Source organism: Carcharhinus amblyrhynchos, chromosome 2 (genome assembly GCF_965287045.1).
Source record: "Carcharhinus amblyrhynchos chromosome 2, sCarAmb.v2.hapA, whole genome shotgun sequence".
NCBI lineage: Eukaryota > Metazoa > Chordata > Chondrichthyes > Carcharhiniformes > Carcharhinidae > Carcharhinus > Carcharhinus amblyrhynchos.
Genome location: NC_137325.1, coordinates 135,319,321 through 135,337,574, shown reverse-complemented (window position 1 = coordinate 135,337,574; position 18,254 = coordinate 135,319,321).

Here is an 18,254-nt window from a genome sequence, read left to right as displayed (position 1 = left end):
CATCCCACCCAGGCCCTACCCCATATGCCTACACATTTACCTGCTAATCCCTCTAACCTACGCATCTCAGGACACTAAGGGGCAATTTTAGCGTGGCCATTCGACCTAACACGTACATCTTTGGACTGTGGGGAGAAACCGGAGTACCCGGAGGAAACCCACGCAGACACGAGGAGAATGCGCAAGCTCCACACAGACAGTGACCCGAGCCGGGAATCGAACCCAGGTCCCTGGAGCTGTGAGGCAGCAGTGCTAAGCACTGTGCCGCCTGGGAGCAGAGGCAGGGGATCAGACACTGAGGGCAGCAGCAAGCACCCCTGGTGGCGCACTTCTGACAGCCTCATCCTTCTATCAGCATTAGACTCACCGCTCTGGAGGGTGCTGTCCCAGAACCTTCTGGATAACCCGCAGTGCATCAACCCAGTGGGTTATGTGTAAAACCCCCACTCCACCCCGATCACTATCTTCCTGGACCTCCCTGGGCCAGCCCTGATTGTCCTCTCCCCCCCCCGACACCAACCAGTCCCAAACTGTTCGACCACCCACCCCGCCAGTACTGATCTCCCGTTCCACCCACTCTGGACAGCCCTGATTCACTCCCCTCTCCACCCGGATGGCCAGCTCCAATTACCTCTTCCCTCCCTCTCCCAGTCATCCTTAGTATAGACTGGCAATGGGTCCCCCCCCACCCCTACTGATCACCCCTTCCAATAGGCCACCCTGCAATCAGCCCAGCTCTTTCTGGCCCCGCCCCCTCCGGCACTGCCCGATGCCTGGTGAGTAGTGCCAGTTGCCCCCTGGGCAGTGCCAGGGTGCCAGGCTGGCAGTGCCCACGGGGCGCCCCTCCTTACCCCGATCTTCTGGGCGGACCTCAATGGCCTCTCTTCCTTCCCCATTAGTGTGGAGCAGGAGTAAACCCTGCTGGAGTGAACTACTCCTGGCGGGGATAGGGTGAGACACCAGCGGGCCCAGATACTTCAGTCCTGTGCCTGCTAATGAAATGCAAAAGGGGAGCTGATTACACTGGAAATCTTCATCCAGGATATTCACGGAGGCTGTGGCACCCCCCGGGAAGCCTGCAAAATGGCCCTCGCTGATGTCTCGCATGGCTCCCTCTGCTACTTGAGCGGCACGGAGAGCTGGGAGAAGCACCCCCTACAACTTTATACAGCACAGAAATTGTAGTTAAGTGTCGATGAGCGGCCAATAATGTGAAATGACGATGTATATAATGAAGCTTTCGTATGCCAAAAATTACACTCAATGTTTCTTTCTCTAGCTGAGCATATCAGGGCCCCCCTCAGCCTCCAGAGAAAATAACCCTAGTTTGTCCAGCCTCTTCTTGTAACTCATACTGTCTAATCCAGGCTGGTAAATTTCTTCTGCACCCTCTCCAAAGCCTCCACATCCTTCCTGTAATGTGGCAACCAGAATTGAACACAATACTCTAAGTGAGGCCTAACCAAAGTTTTATAAAGCTGCAACATAATATCCTGACCCTTAAATAAATGCTCCAAGCAATAAAGGCACATATGCCTTCTTGTGTGACCACTTTCAGGGAGTTATGGACCTGAGCTCCCAGATCCCTCTGTGCATCAATGCTGTTCAGGGCCCTGCCACTAACTGTATGCTTACCCTTAACATTTGATGTCCCAAAATGTAGCACCTCGCACCTGCCCAGATTAAACTCCATTTCTCCACCCATACCTGCAACTGATCTATATCCTACTGCACCCTTTGACAACTTTCTACACTGTCATGTTGCAGAATAAGAAACTGAAAGTAAAACAGCAGCCTGGGCACACACCCTAATGACATCACCATCAAATTGTGTGATCAGATCTTGAAGCAAACATGCACCATTTTTAAATATACAGAATAGAATTGATGACAGTTCTATTAGTACATGAATGATGAAGCTTTTTCAATAACGCATTATGAAATATTTGTTCATAGAATCTCTACAGCGCAGAAGGAGGCCATTCGGCCCATTGAGTCTCCACTGACCACAATCCCACCCAGGCCCTACTCCGTAACCCCACTTATTGACCCTAGCAGGTCCCCCTGACATTAAGGGTCAATTTAGCATGGCCAATTAACTTAACCCGCGTACCTATGGACTGTGGGAGAATGTTGGAGCACCCGGAGGAACCCCACGCAGACACAGGGAGAACGTGCAAACTCCACACAGACATTGAGCCCAGGCTGGAATTGAAGCAGGGTCCCTGGCACTGTGGGGCAGCAGTATTAATCACTGTACCACCGTGTTGCCCCAATTTGGTGCATGTAAAATGTTTCTGATCTGATTCATGTGGCCACGGTTTGTGAATAGGCCTGATTTCAATCTAGCGGCCCATTGAACTAATGAAGGCCGCTGATGTGGCTCACACACCAACCTAAAATTGCCCATCGCTGCTTTATTGTTTTGTTTGTAGTGAAACCAGGCACCGAGAGCAAAATCCCACATGCAGCAATGCTGGGAGTGGCCGATTACTGTGGTTAGATGATAAATGTTCACCTGATCATCTCCCCGATCACCTTTCTTGAAGAGCAGATCTCGTAGAAGTTGATAAAGAAAGGAAGGATAGAGTATGAAGCTAAACTAGCGCTAAATATTCAAAAGGACAGTAAGAGTTTTTACAAATATATAAAGAAGAAGTGGCTGGCTAGGGTGAATGTTGGACCCTTAGAGGATGAGAGGGGGGTATAGGCCAGTTAGTTTAATGTCTGTTGTAGGAAAAATGCTTGAACCCGTCATCAAAGAAGAAATAGCGAGGCATCTTGAGAAGAATTGTTTGATAGAGCAGATGCAGCACGGATTCGTTAAGGGGAAGTCGTGTCTGACAAATCTATTGGAATTCTATGAGAATGTGTCTAGTGCGGTGGACGGAGGGGAACCGGTGGATGTGGTGTTTCTCAGAAGGCGTTTGATAGGGTGCCACACAAAAGGTTGCTTCAGAAGGTTGGGGGCATGGAGTTGGGAGTAAGGTGTTAGCGTGGATAGAGGATTGGCTGTCAAATAGGAGGCAGAGAGTTGGTATCAATGGGTGCTATTCTGATTGGCGGTTGGTGACTAGTGGAGTGCCGCAGGGATCAGTGCTAGGGCCTCAGCTATTTACCATTTATACAGATGATCTGGAGGAGGGAGCTGAGTGTAGAGTGTCAAAATTTGCTGATGACACAAAGATGAGTGGAAAAGCAAATTGTGCGGAGGGTATGGAAAGTCTGCAGAGGGATCTAGATAGGCTGAGCGAGTGGGCGAGGACCTGGCAGATGGAGTACAATGTTAGCAAGTGTGAGGTTATCCACTTTGGCAGGAATAATAGTAGGAGGGATTACTATTTAAAGGGCGAAAAGCTGCAGCATGCTACGGTGCAGAGGGACCTGGGGGTCCTTGTGCATGAGTTGCAAAAACCCAGTCTGCAGGTGCAGCAGGTGATCAAGAAGGCAAATGGGATGCTGGCCTTTATAGCGAGGGGGATAGAATATAAAAGCAGCGGGGTCTTGCTGCAACTGTACAGGGTATTGGTGAGGCCGCAGCTGGAGTACTGTGTGCAGTTTTGGTCGCTGCACTTGCACAAGGATATTTTGGCCTTGGAGGGAGTGCAGAGGAGGTTCACTAGGCTGATACCGGAGATGAGAGGGTTGGACTATGAAGAGAGACTAAATAGACTGGGTCTGTACTCGTTGGAATTTATAAGAATGAGGGGGGATCTTATAGAGACGTATAAGATAATGAAGGGGATGGATAGGGTAGAGGTAGAGAGATCTTTCCTGCTCAGAAAGGGCAGCAGGACTAGAGGGCACAGCCTCAAGATAAAGGGGGAGCAGTTTAGAACAGAGTTGAGGAGGAACTTCTTCACTCAAAGGGTGGTGAATCTCTGGAATTCTCTGCCCGTTGAAGTGGTGGAGGCTACCTCGCTAAATATATTTAAGACGCGGGTAGATAGGTTTTCGGTAGGCAAGGGGATTAAGGGTTATGGGGAGAGGGCGGGAAAGTGGAACTGATCCACTTCAGATCAGCCATGATCTTATTGAATGGCGGGACAGGCTCGAAGGGCTAGATGGCCTACTCCTGCTCCTATTTCTTATGTTCTTATTAATGAAGCGCTCTCCAAGCACAAACAGATCAGCCATGGCTTTACTGGATGATGGAGCAGCCCAGAGGGGCCGAATGGCCTACTTCTGCTCCTGTTTCGGTCAGGGTCCAACAAGGGGCATACACGCGGTGGGTCGTGCGAGGGCTGCTCTTGGATGTTGCTTAGAGAGTTGCCTCGCGCTTCACGTCATTAGTGTACGCTTAAACTGAACTGTCTGGCGGGCAACATGACAGCTCAGTGACTATCACAATTAGTTGTGCCGATACAGGGACCCGGGTCGGATCTCCGACTTGGGCCGGTGTCTGCGGGAGTTTGCACATTCTCCCCGTGCTTGCGTGGGTTTTCTCCGGGGGCTCCGGTTTCCTCCCACACCCCAAAAACGTTCTTGTAGGCTGAATGGTGTTAACAAATTGTCCCTAAATTAGACCTCCCTTAATCTGGCGCGCATATATAATTGTCTAAACTTGCACCCCTTTATTGTGGAATCCAAGAGGCAAAAGTTATAGGCAGGAGAAGGGTTGGAATGAGGCGTTCACTGAATGTTAAAATGGCGGCAAGGGCTTGTTGGGCCGAAGGGCCTGTTTCCTGTTGTGTTGTGTTGTTCTTTGATCTTTGTTTCATGTGGTCACACAGCACTGCCGTGCTACACTGAAATATCAGCCTAGATCCTGTGCTTAAGTCCAGCAGCGAGCTTGAACTCCCAGGTGCTGTGAACTGAGGTAGACACTGAAAACTGGAGCCTAAGTGATGCCTCCGACAGTAACAGATTGTCCTGTTCATGGAACACCTCCTGTTGGGGAACTTAATTTACTTAATCAATGAGGGTACTCGCGGTTATTACGAGTACCAATCCTTCGGAATCCAAGACCCAATAAAAAATATATCTCTTTAAAGATTTTGCCTCAGCCGTAACAGGCACTAAATCCTGGCAGGCTAATTAAATTGAATAGTCCTCATGCCTGTAATTGAGGCTGAATGATGGCTCTGATGATTGTACCTGGCTCCTGATAGTCCTGTGAAAATGGAAGGCAGGCGAGCTTGTGGGGATGATGTATCTGTCTGCTCTGCGCTATCAGAGGCAAAGTTGTCGTTTTAATTTAAAATGCTCTACCGCAAATACACAGAGAAATGACTGCCTCCGTGGGCTGGCTGGGATTTCAATGAATCAGACAAAATAATGGTTTTGGCTACTTTTTTTCGAAGCTATTAAATCATAGAATCCCTACAGTGCAGAAGGAGGCCATACAGCCCATCGAGACTGCACTGACAACAATCCCACCCAAGCCCTATCGCCGCAACCCCAGGTGTTTCATAGAATCAGAGAATCCCTACAGTGCAAAAGGAGGCCATTCAGCCCATCGAGACCTCATCGACAACAATCCCACCCAGATCCTGTAACCCCATATATTTATCCTCCTAATCCCACTGCCACTTAGAGGCAATTTAGCCCGGCCAATCAACCTAACCTGCACATCGTTGGCATATGGGAGGAAATCGGAGCACCTGGAGGAAGCCCACGCAGACACGGGGAGAATGTGCAGACATTTCTGCACAGACAGTCACCCAAGCTGGGAATTGAACCTGGATCCCTGGCACTGTGAGGCAGCAGTGCTAACCACTGGGCTAACTTGTGACAGTGAGGCCACTCAGCCCATTGCCCGCGCCAGTCAGGAGATGAAGGATCCAGCCTCGTCCTGCTACCCAGCTGTGAGGGGCTCAATGGGCCGGACTTTCCAGGCACGCTCGCCCCGAGTCTGGGAAAACCAGCCTGAGGTCAATGGACATTTGTATGGTCCCTGTCCCACCAACTACGATTCAAATGGTTGTTGGGACGGGACAATTCCAACCACTATTTTTAAAGTTAATTCTGATATTGCTGAGGCTTTAAGACCAGAAGATATAGGAGCAGAATTAGGCCATTTGGCCCATTGAGTTTGACTCTGCCATTCAATTATTGATGATATGATTCTCCTGCCTTCTCCCCGTAACCCTTGATCCCCTTATTGATCAAGAACCTTTCTATCTCTGTCTTAAAGACACTCGATGACCTGGCCTCCACAGCCCACTGTGGCAAAGAATTCCACATATTCACCACCCTCAGTTTTAAAGAAGTGTCCCTTCACTCTGAGGTTGTGTCCTCGAGTTTTTGTCTCTCTGATGAGTGGAAACCTTGCCCAATCCAGGCTGCTCTGTATTCTGCAAGTTTCAATTAGATCCCCTCCCCCCCTCATCCTTTGAAATTCCATCGAGTATAGACCCAGACTCCTCAAACAGGCCTCGTGTGACAAACCCTTCAAGGCAGACCCTACCTCAAAACAGAAGCTGAATTTTAAACTCAAAGGGAGCAGAAAAGGTAAACACAGAAATGAAAGCAAACTTCCCAACCTCTGAGGCAATCAGAGCAAACTGAGGTCGGGAAATCGCGACTAACCTTTGGAGCGAGATGTAAGAGGACTCAGAGCAGTCCAGGCTGTGTGTTAGCAGCTGTTGGGTCCACTCGCGGAGGAGAGACAAGCTGAAGAGACTTGTGAGGAAGAGATTACATCCAGGTGGTTGGCAATAAGCGAGGAGAATAAGTTACTGCAGCTGTTTCTGTTACAGTGATGGGTCGATACCACCCGGACTGAGGTTCTGCAGACGTGTACTCTTTATGATGAAGGCCAGGCCTGTGGAACCCCTGCGGGGCGCACCAGCAACCTATATCCTGGAAGGAGCAGCTGAAATTCCTCATGAGAGTTTGAAAGGCTTTGTAACTGACTGCGATCGCTGAAATCTGACAATACATAAAATCTGCATTAGTTGCATCTGCCATTTGATTTGAGTGGATTTGATTTATTATTGTTGTCTGTATTAGTATAAGAACATAAGAACATAAGAACATAAGAAATAGGAGCAGGAGTAGGCCATCTGGCCCTTCGAGCCTGCCCCGCCATTCAATAAGATCATGGCTGATCTGTCGTGGCTCAGTTCCACTTTCCCGCCCTCTCCCCATAACCCTTAATCCCCTCTCTTATCAAAAACCCATCAACCCGCTTCTTAAAAATATTTAGCGAGGCAGCCTCCACCACTTCAACGGGCAGAGAATTCCAGAGATTCACCACCCTTTGAGTGAAGAAGTTCCTCCTCAACTCCGTTCTGAACCGCCCCCCCTTTATCTTGAGGCTGTGCCCCCTAGTCCTACTGTCTTTTTTGAGCGGGAAGAGTCTTTCCACCTCTATCCTATCCATCCCATTCATCATCTTATACGTCTCAATGAGATCTCCCCTCATTCTTCTAAACTCTAACGAGTACAAGCCTAGTTTATTCAGCCTCTCCTCATAGCTCAACCCCCTCAACTCCGGTATCAGCCTAGTAAACCTCCTCTGCACTCCCTCCAGGGCCAAAATATCCTTGCGCAGGTGCGGCGCCCAAAACTGCACACAGTACTCCAGCTGCGGCCTCACCAATGCCCTATACAGCTGCAGCAAGACCTCCCTACTTTGAAAAGTATTGTTTCTCACACATTATACAGACACAGCATACAATACATAGAGAAAGAAAGGAGAGGGTGAAGAATGTAATGTTACAGTCATAGATAGGGTGTAGAGGAAGATCAACTCAGTATGAGGCAGGCCCATTCAAAAGTCTGATAGCAGCAAGGAAGAAGCTATTCTTGAGTTGGTTGGTATGTGTCCTCAGACAAGGAAGAGAGTATGTCTTGTGTGTTGGGTCCTTGATTATACTGGCTGCTTTTCTGAGGCAGCAGAAAGTGTGGGACGTTGTCAGTGGGTGGGAGGCTGGTTTGAGTGATGGGCTGGGCTTTGTTTAGTATTGTATATTGTAGTACTGGGCAGAGCAGGAGCCATATCAAGCTGTGATACAACCAGAAATAATGCTTACTGTGGCGCATCTGTAAAGAGTCGTAACAGATATACCAAATTCTCTCAACCTCCTGAGAAAGTAGAAGCATTGATGGGCTTTCTTAATGATAGCGTCAGTGTGGAGGGACCAGGACAGGTTGTTGGTGATCTGGACACCTAAAAACTTGATGCTCTCGACCATTTAATGTGCAATATATAGTTTATGTTCAAACATAATTCGTCTGCTCATTTATGTCAAACTCATGTTAATTCTGGATGCTAGAATATTAGATAAGATTTAATATTAAGTAAATCCAAAACGCTATGGATGCTGGAAATCCTAAATAAAAATAAAATAGCATTTTATTATTAATTATTAGTAATAGATAATATTCAATGTTTGCTTTGTTGACCTTTGTATGATAAAACTGCAGAATGTTGTGACTTCATTCTCTTAGTTTATAACGGGATTTCAAATTTTGTCTTTTTTTAATAAAAAGGTTGCTGGCCTCTGTTAGGATACCAAATCAGAAACTCCAAGGTATGTTACAAAGCTAATTTCAACCCCAGCAACTTTCTGTTTTGGCACTAATATAAGGATAAGATGTTTCAGTCCAGGCAGGATTCTACTGACAAACTAGGAAACTTTGATCACAACAAATTTACGTAACAACACAGTCTAATTATAACAAATGAATTAGCTTAACATTTAACAATTGGACGATACTTAAACATGACAAGATACAATTATTAACTGCTCAGTTATCCCTATGAATTCTAATGCAAGCATTATTCCCCTTACCGACTTAAATTCCTGACTCCATCATGAACAAGATACAAAAGTCTGAGGTCACGTACCAACCGACTCAAGAACAGCTTCTTCCCTGCTGTCATCAGACCGGTATGGTGTGGGATGAGAGAGAGTTTTCCATTGAAGCAATAAATGTTTGGGAAATTTAAAATAAGTTGTCAAGATGGAGGGGAACGTTCACAGTCTAAAGTTGTGAACTCAGTGTTGGATTCCAAGGGCTGCAATGTGCCTAATCAGAAGATGAGGAGAAAGATGAGGGCGGCATAGTGGCACAGTAGTTAGCACTGCTGCCTCACAGTGCTAGGGACCTGGGTTCAATTCCCAGCCTGGGTCACTGTCTGTGTGGAGTTTGCACATTCTTCCCGTGTCTGCCTGGGGTTCCTCTCACACTCCAAAGATATGCAGTCTAGGTTGGTTGGCCATGATAAATTGCCCCTTAAGTGTCAGGGGGCTAACTGGGTAAATAAGTGGAGTTGAGGGGATGGGGCCTGGGTGGGATTGTAATCAGTGCAGACTCGATGGGCCAAATGGCCTCCTTCTGCACTGTAGGGATTCTATGAGGTGCTGCTCCCCCAGTTTGCGTTGGGCATCATTGGAATATTGCAGCCGACCATGGAAAGATATGTGGGTGTGGGAGCTTTTCCAGTATTCCCTGTTCTTGATCCAGCACCTGCAATATTTTGCTTATTTCCAGGGGAGTTGTTGGCGTATGGAGATAGGTAGCGTGTGGAATTGAGAACAACTGGACTTCCTCAGAACACCTGGGAAAAGGAAGACTCACAGTGCACCCATAACATTTCAGTGGAGACTCAACCTATTGAAACCTTTGGTATATTGAGGCATCACTGGTATCAGAGCCATCCCGGGTAGGACTATCAAAAGGAACATCGCTGTGGTCCCTTAAGTCTTCATTGCCTAGTCATCAAAGGCCCCCATCTGGTGTGCCCTCTTCCTGCAGGACATCTCCTCTTTGGATAGCAGGATAATGGAGTCTCATAAAAGAGTGACCATCAGAGGACATACATGAGGGGGAGTATTGCCACGTCCCTACATATTTGTCCAGGCATTGGAATCTCACTTGCAGCAGAATGATGGTCTGCTCCACTGTGACCCTGTATTTCGGAGTGTCTCATTGTATCTCCTTTCTGGGCAACCTCATCTCTTCAGTGGATGCCCCTTGTCACCAATGAGCCACTTTTTTTTCAAGGGAATAGAATTGCTGATGTGTCTGTATCATGTGAGTTTGGAAAGATGAAGTAATTGAGGCAGCTGCCCGGGCACCCAGCTCACAACTGCATAGAAACATAGAAAAGAGAAGCAGCTGTGGGCCATTCGGGTCTTCGAATCTGCTCTGCCATTCATTTTCATCGTGTCTGATCATCAAATTCAATATCCTGATCCCTCCCCCCCACCTTGATCCTTTTAGCCCCAAGAACTATATCTAATTTCTTCTTGGAATTACACAGCGTTTTGGCCTCAGCAACTTTCTGTGGCAGTGAATTCCACAGATTCAACACCCTCTGGGTGAAGAAATTTCTCCTCACCTCAGTTGTAAAAGATTTTCCCCTTATCCTCAAACTATAACCTTGAGTTCTGAACTCCCCCACCATTGGGAACATTTTTTTGAATCTATTCTGTCTAACCCTATTGGAATTTTATAAGTTTCTATGAGATCCCCTTTTACTCTTCTAAACTCCAGTGAATATAATTCTCACCGACTTAATCTCTCCTCATATGACAGACCTGCCATCCCAGGAATCAGCCTGGTAAACCTTTGCTGTACTCCCTCTGTAGCAAGGACATCTTTCCTCAGGTAAGGACACCAAAACTGCACACAATACTCCAGGTGTGGCCTCACCAATGCCCTATACAATTGCTTGATCTGCTGCTGATGATTGAATGTTCAGTGAGTGTTGCTCCCTTTCTGTTAATGAAGGCGTCGGGAGCCCCGATGGGAATGTGAGTGCAGGCGATGGCTCCCTGCGCACGGGGGGACGCCTACAATTGCTGCAAGTCCTCCGGCTCGATCCAGCTGGCTTTGGCCATCCTGCGAAGGAGATATAGTGGCAATGTACAAAACAGAAAATGCAACCAGGGGATGGCACTCGGGGTGAACGGGATCGAAGGTTATGGGGAGAAAGCAGGATTAGGCTATTGAGTTGGATGATCAGCTATGATTGTAATGAATGACAGAGCAGGCTCGAAGGGCCAAATGGCCTCCTCCTGCTCCCATCTTCTATGTTTCTATGCAAAAGAATCACGCACCATATGATTCAAGAGCAGCTTCTTTCCATCAGACTTTTGAATGGACCTACCTTGTATTAGGTTGATCTTTCTCTACGCCCTAAGCTATAACTGTGACACTACATTCCACACCCTCCAGGACTTTCTTCTATGTTTCCATGTTTCTGTAATTCCCCGCCCTCTGGGACATTGCATCTGTGAAGGCTTTTAGCTAGTGATATGTGGCAGGTTGTTTATTGTTATTAAGGTCTCCACGGGCTGCCTAGAATGAGCCTGTGGTGAAGGAGTTCAGTGTGACTCTCACCCTCAATGTGACAGGCGTTGAGTGGCTCCCAGTGCAGCTGGATCAGATCCCTGCTGTGTGTATGTCACCGTGATGTGATTGCGGCCAATGGAAGCCTGATGCCTGTCCTGACAATTGCAGGAAGCTCAATCTCTGCCTGCAGAATCTCCAGGCTGTGTAAGACTATCTGCGGGCTCTGAGAGCTTCAAGATATACTGGCATTAAAGGCAGTCCAGAGAAGCTTTGCTGAAATTTATTTATTCATGCCACAAGTAGGCTTATATTAACACTGCAATGATGTTACTGTGAAAATCCCTTAGTTGCCACATTCCAGCGCCTATTCGGGTACACTGAGGGAGAATTTAGCATGGCCAATGCACCCAACCCACACTAGCTCAATCCTGGGTGTGGAGGGATTTTCTTATGAGGAGAGGTTGAGTAGTTTGGACCTTTACTTATTGGAGTTTCGAAGAATGAGAGGTGACCTTATTGAGACCTATTGGATTCTCAGGGGGCTTGACAGGGTCGATGCTGAGAGGATGTTTCCTCTTGTGGGAGAGTCTCAGACCAGAGGACATAATCTCAGAGTAAAGGGTCATCCAGTTAAGACAGAGATGAGGTTCAATTTCTTTACTCAGAGAGTGGTGAATCTGTGAATTTGCCGCAGAGGCTGTAGAGGTTGGGTCGTTAATCATGTTTAACGTTGAGATAGACGGACTTTTAATCAGTAAGGGAATTGAGAGTTGTGGGGATAACGGAAAAGTGGAGTTGAGGATTATCACATCTGGTCGCTCATGATCTTCACTAGATGGCAGACCAGACTCGATGGGCCGAATGGCCTACTTCTGCTCCTACATCTTAAGGTCTTATTGTCTCTTGGCCATTGGTGTCTGGCGCTGCTCTGTCCCCTTCACATAACACCTCTGCATCCTCACTACCCTGTTCCCTCTCACCCTTCCCCTCCTGCTCATTGTTATTCTCCTTTCCTCCTCACTGGAGGCCGTGTCTCCAGCTGAGACCACAATGCCCACCTCTGACGCAGAGGATTAGCAACCCTGGGAGATGGCTAGGAGAATAAACATACACTTAGCAGAGCGCTCCACAGGGTGGGAAAGGCTACCTACTTAAACAATCTCCTGGTTAGCACTCTTGCCTCAAAGCACCAGGGATCCCAGTTTGATTCCCAGCTTGGTTTACTGTCTGTGCGGAGTCTGCACTTTTTCCCTGTGTCCGCATGGGTTTCTTCTGGATGCTCCGGTTTCCTCCTGCTGATGGGAGGAAAGATGCGCTGGTTAGGTGCTTTGGCCATGCTGAATTCTCCCTCAGTCTACCCGAATAGGCACCGGTGTGTGGTGACTAGGGGATGTTTGCAGTAACTCCATTGCAGTGTTGATGTAAGCCTACTTGTGATTCACAAATAATAAACACATATATAAAAGTGGATTGCCGCTCATTCAGATGAGAACTCCCTGCAGTCATTAATGTAAAGCTGCGAGTCTGGTCTCAGCTGCCACTTTTAAACCCGTCCAAACAAGATTTCCTGTTAATGAATGGATTCTGCACATGGTGTCAATCCCATCCAGAAGGTGTACTATTGCCTTCAGAGCATATGAGGGCTCTGAATTGGGTCCTTAACAACTTTAAATACATCTTTAATGAATCAACTCCCTTCTAATCCTGTTCTCATCCCTAACTGCCTTTGGGAGGTTGGGGGTGAGTTGCCATCTTAAACTGCAGCGGTCCATGTGGTGTAGGTACACGCACAGTGCTGTTAGGGAAGGAGTTCCAGGATTTTGACGCAGCGACAATGAAGGAACAACAATATATTTCCAAGTCAGGACAGTGAGTGTCTTGGAGGGGAACTTCCAGGTGGTGGTGCTCATATCCATCTCCTTCCCTTGTCCTTCTGGCTGGGAGAGATTATGAGTTTGGAAGGAGCCTTGTTGAACTGGAGGCACAGTGGTCCAGCGGTTAGCACTGCTGCCTCACAGTGCTAGGTTCCCAGGTTCAATTCCCAGCTTGGGTGACTGTCTGTGTGGAGGCTGCACATTCTCCCCGTGCCTGTGTGGGTTTCTTCCGGGTGCTCCAGTTTCCTCCCACAGTCTGAAAGACGTGCTGGTTAGGTGCATTGACCCAAACAGGTGCTGGAGTGTGGCGACCTGGAGAACTTCACAGTAACTTCATTGTGGTGTTAACGTAAGCCTTACTTATGGCTAATAAATTAACTTTAACTCTCCTGCAGAGAATCTTGTAGATGGTACGCGTTGCTGCCACTGTCCATCAGTGTTGGAGAGAGTGAATGTTTATGGATGGGGTGCCAATCTAATTAGGTACATTGGCCATGCTAAATTCTCCATCAGTGTACCCAAATCAGAGTGCTATCCAGCTTTGTCCTGGATGGTATCAAGCTTCTTGATTGCTTTGGAGCTGTTCTCATCCAGGCAAGTTAGAGAGTATTCCATCATACTCCTGACTTGTGCCTTGTAAATGGTAGACACACTTTGGCAAGGCGAGAGACCTAAAAGAAAGTACCTACAAGTTCATAGAATCAAAATCATAGAACCCTACAGTGCAGAAAGAGGCCCTTCAGCCCATCGAGTCTGCACCGACCACAATCCCACCCAGGCCCTACCCCATATCTCAACACATTTTACTTGCTAATCCCTCTAACCTATGCATCCCAGGACACTAAGGGGTAATTTTAGCATGGCCAATCAACCTAACCCGCACATCTTTAAAGTTGTGTATGAAAGGTTCAGTAGATAGATAGGTTCTTGACTAATAAGGGGATCAGGGGTTATGGGGAAATGGCAGGAGAATGGGGATGAGAAAAATATCAACCATGATTGAATGGTGGAGAAGATTCGATGGATCGAATTCTGCTCCTATATCTTATGGTCTTAAGGTTACTCTGCAGCTAGCCGCATGTCAAGGACAACTCAGTCAAGTCACCGAGTCGATGAGAAAATTTTCCACGTGTAAAGTGGAGAAGTGGCTCCATTTACACCAAACGTCTTGCTAAAGAAACTCTGCTTCTTCTTTGACCCGCAGCTCAACGCCTTTAGTGTCCTGGCAAGACTTAAAGGTTCTGACGCTGCGCCGCTGAAGGCCCGAGGCTGAACATCACACAGGCTCTTAGCTCCGGCAATCCAATTAATAGTAGGTCTCGAATTGGGAATGAATTTGCAAGAGGAGTCAACAGGAAGGCTGCCGATGACACGTGCCGTGTGTGATGACTGGAATGGATCATCAGATTGGAACCATTGCTGATATGTTTGAAACCTGACCCAAAGGTAATAGCCACTTTGCACTTCTGAATGTCAGAAAGCTTGCGAGAAATTCCAATTAATTTCTGGTCGTCTGGCTGTGGCCTCCAGAGGGCTTGCTGTGCAAGAATCTACCCAGAAGGCACAGATTATCCCTGGGTTCCTATAATTTAATTTAAAGTGAGGTATTTTGCATCACTAGCCCATGCTGACCTACATCGCCACTCGCTCTGCGCTGCGTGACCTCTGGTGCACTCAATTTCATTTAAACTGTAAAATTACATTTTTCTATCATCTGTGCACATTCAAGTGCTAAAAGATCCACAGGCGAAAATCACCCGGTTGCATATTTCCTCCATAAAACAAAATGCATAGCCCATCATGGCTGGGGTTTTACAAGTCGTAGCACAACAAACCTGACTGCGGTGCTGGAAAGCACGTCCCCTGTTTCTGATCTCACATCACGCAAATAATTTATAAGCTGCTGAATTGGACTACATTCTTCTCTGGTAAGGAGAGTAAGGAAATAAGATGAGCAAAGAACAAAGAGCAAAGACCATTACAGCACGGGAGCGGGCCCACCAGGCCTCCAAGCCTGTGCCAATCACGTTGTCCTATCTAGACCAACCGCCTGTATCCCCCTATTCTCCATCTCTTTATTTATCTATCCAAATAGGTCCTAAATGTCACCAATGTGTCTGCCTCAGGTCCCACCAGCCTCTGTGTAGAACACTTCCCCAGCACTAATGTTAGCCCCAACCTTTTCTCATTTGTAACAAGGTGATAAAGCTTTCACACCAGCACAGAAAAAAGGGCACCGTTAGCTTCAGGCACAGATCGGTGTCCGATATAACTTACCAATTCTTACAGATGCGCCATAGTTCAGTTTATTTATTAGTGTCACAAGTAGGCTTGCATTAACACTGTTACTGTTAAGTTACTGTGAAAATCCCTTAGTCGCCGCACTCTGGTACCTGTGCGGGTGCACTGATGGAGAATTTTAGCATGGCCAACGTACCTAACCAGCACGGCTTTTGGACTGTGGGAGGAAACCGGAGCATCCGGAGGAAACCCACACAGACACCAGGAGAATGTGCAGGCTCTGCACAGACAGTGACCCAAGTCGGGAATTGAATCTGGGTCCCTGGCACTGTGAGGCAGCAGTGCTAGTACTATATGTGCTCCCATGCACTGCTGCCCTTGTCCTTCTTGATGCCAGAGGTTGTAGGTTTAAAAGCTGCTGTCTGAGGAACCTTGCACTGCACTGTTCCTGCACTGCATCTTCTAGATGGTACACACAACTGCCACTGTTTATCAGTGGTGAAGGGAGTGGGTTCGTGCTAATCAAACAGTTTGTCCTGGATGTTCTTGAGTGTTGTTAGAGCTGCATTCGTCCAGGCAAGTCGAGAGTGAGACTAATGCCTTGTAGATGGTAGACAGGCTGTGGGGGTGTTAGAAGATGAGGTGAGTTGTGTTCTACCCTTTGACCTGCTCTTGTAGCTCCAGTGTTTATATTTTTAAAAATTCTTTAATCTAATGTGGGCAAGGCTGGCAAAGCCAGCTTCTGTTGCCCATCCCTGATTGTCTTTTTCTTTGAACTGAATGGCTTGGCTCAGCCATTTCAGTGGGCAGTTTAGAGCCAAGAACATTGCTCGGACAGACAGGGTAAGGATGGCAGACTTCCTGCCCTCATGAACCAGAGAGGTTTTTAATGATGGTCATTTAGTAAGAATTTTAATTGCAGCTTTTCATTGATTTGATTTGATCTGATTCGATTTATTATTGCCACGTGTATTAGTATACAGTGAAAAGTATTGTTTCTTGTGCACTATACAGACAAAACATACCATTCATAGAGAGGGAAAGGCAAGAGTGCAGAATGTATGTTACAGTCATAGCTAGGGTATAGAGAAAGATCAACTTAATGCAAGGCAGGCCCATTTAAAAGCCTGACAACAGCAGGGAAGAAGAATTATCAGAGAGTTTAAAAGAGTTAGAATGAAATTTAAGAAGCATAGAACGAGAGTAGAAGATAGAATTTGAAGGTGTGCTGGGCACAGCTTTGAAGAAGTCATCTTGCTCCAGCGCAATCTTGGTCTTCAGATTCAGGTTAGTGAATTCAGATTGCACCATGTGCTGTGGTGGGACTCGAACCTGGGCCTCTGAAGCATTGCCCTGGATAACTAGTGACAATACCACTGCACCACTATCTCCCTATAAATATGGTTGGTCCAGTTTCTGGTCAAGGTGACTCCCAGAATGTTCATGCGCTGGGCTTTCCAGACAGCTTTTTGAGTGACGTGTGGGACAAAGACAAGACAATACCATCAAGACGTATAACAGGGAAGCAGGTTAGGTGTAATAGGTCTGCAGTGGCAGAAGACCCTTCACCAAAATCCCTTTATTTACAATTCTAACAGCAGTACACAGAGTGTTATCAGTTAGCAGTCTACCTCTGGGAGTGCCAGAGGAACTGACACCCCCAATTTAGCGCAAGGCAAAGACTCCCTGATTGGCCCATCAATTGTATCCTTAAACAGGGAGTTCACACTCCGACAGGCCAACCTCAATCACCTGAATGAAGTCATCACATTAGGCAACTGTTTGGCTAAGGAATTCCTGTAGAGAAGTATTCTACAGTATAAAGTTCTGACAGAGGAAATGAAATATTCTGGACAAATTGTGGATAGTCATTATCTAATGCATTAGACACAGCTCAAGCTTTTGTGTTATTACAGTTCCTGTTATTAAATTCAGTCTGCGAATGGGCAATGTCACTTTTTAAAAAAACAATTAAAACTTTAATCCCCTGGTCTAAAGGGTTCTGGTTATGCAACGTGTTAAGCAAGTCAGGTCTTCACCTGAGGCAAAAAGGTTAATTACAAATTGATTAAGGGCATGAATCACAAGAATGAGAAATGTCATGTTTGAAGGATACCTGAATCTACAATAACTCTGCCAACTTTCACATTCATGAGTCTTGGAGGCTAATTGTTTATTTAATCCACCCAATGAAGAGGAAGAGTGTTGAAGTCAAGGACTCGTTTTACATCACACCTGGTCTTTCAGGCCACTACCCAAAGTAAAATGGGTGGCACAGTGGTTTGCACTGCTGCCTCACAGTGTCAGGGACACAGGTTCAATTCCGGACATTGCCATTGTCTGTGTGGAGTTTGCACATTCTCCCAGTGTCTGCGTGGGTTCTCTTTGAATGCTCCCGTTTCCTCCCACAGTCCAAAGGTGTGCAGTTTAGATGGATTGGCCATCCCTTAGCGTCCCAAGATGAGCAGGCTAAGTGGATTGACCTTTCTAAATTGCTGCATGGTATCCCAAGATGTGCAGGTTAGGTGGATTGGCCATGTTAAATTGCCCCTTAGTGTCCCAAGATGTGCACGTTATGGATTGGCCATGCTAAATTGCCCCTTAGTGTCCCAGTATGTGCAGGTTAGGTGGATTGGCCATGCTAAATTGCCCCTTAGTGTCCCAGTATGTGCAGGTTAGGTGGATTGGCCATGCTAAATTGCCCCTTAGTGTCCCAGTATGTGCAGGTTAGGTGGATTGGCCATGTTAAATTGCCCCTTAGTGTCCCAAGATGTGCACGTTATGGATTGGCCATGCTAAATTGCCCCTTAGTGTCCCAGTATGTGCAGGTTAGGTGGATTGGCCATGCTAAATTGCCCCTTAGTGTCCCAGTATGTGCAGGTTAGGTGG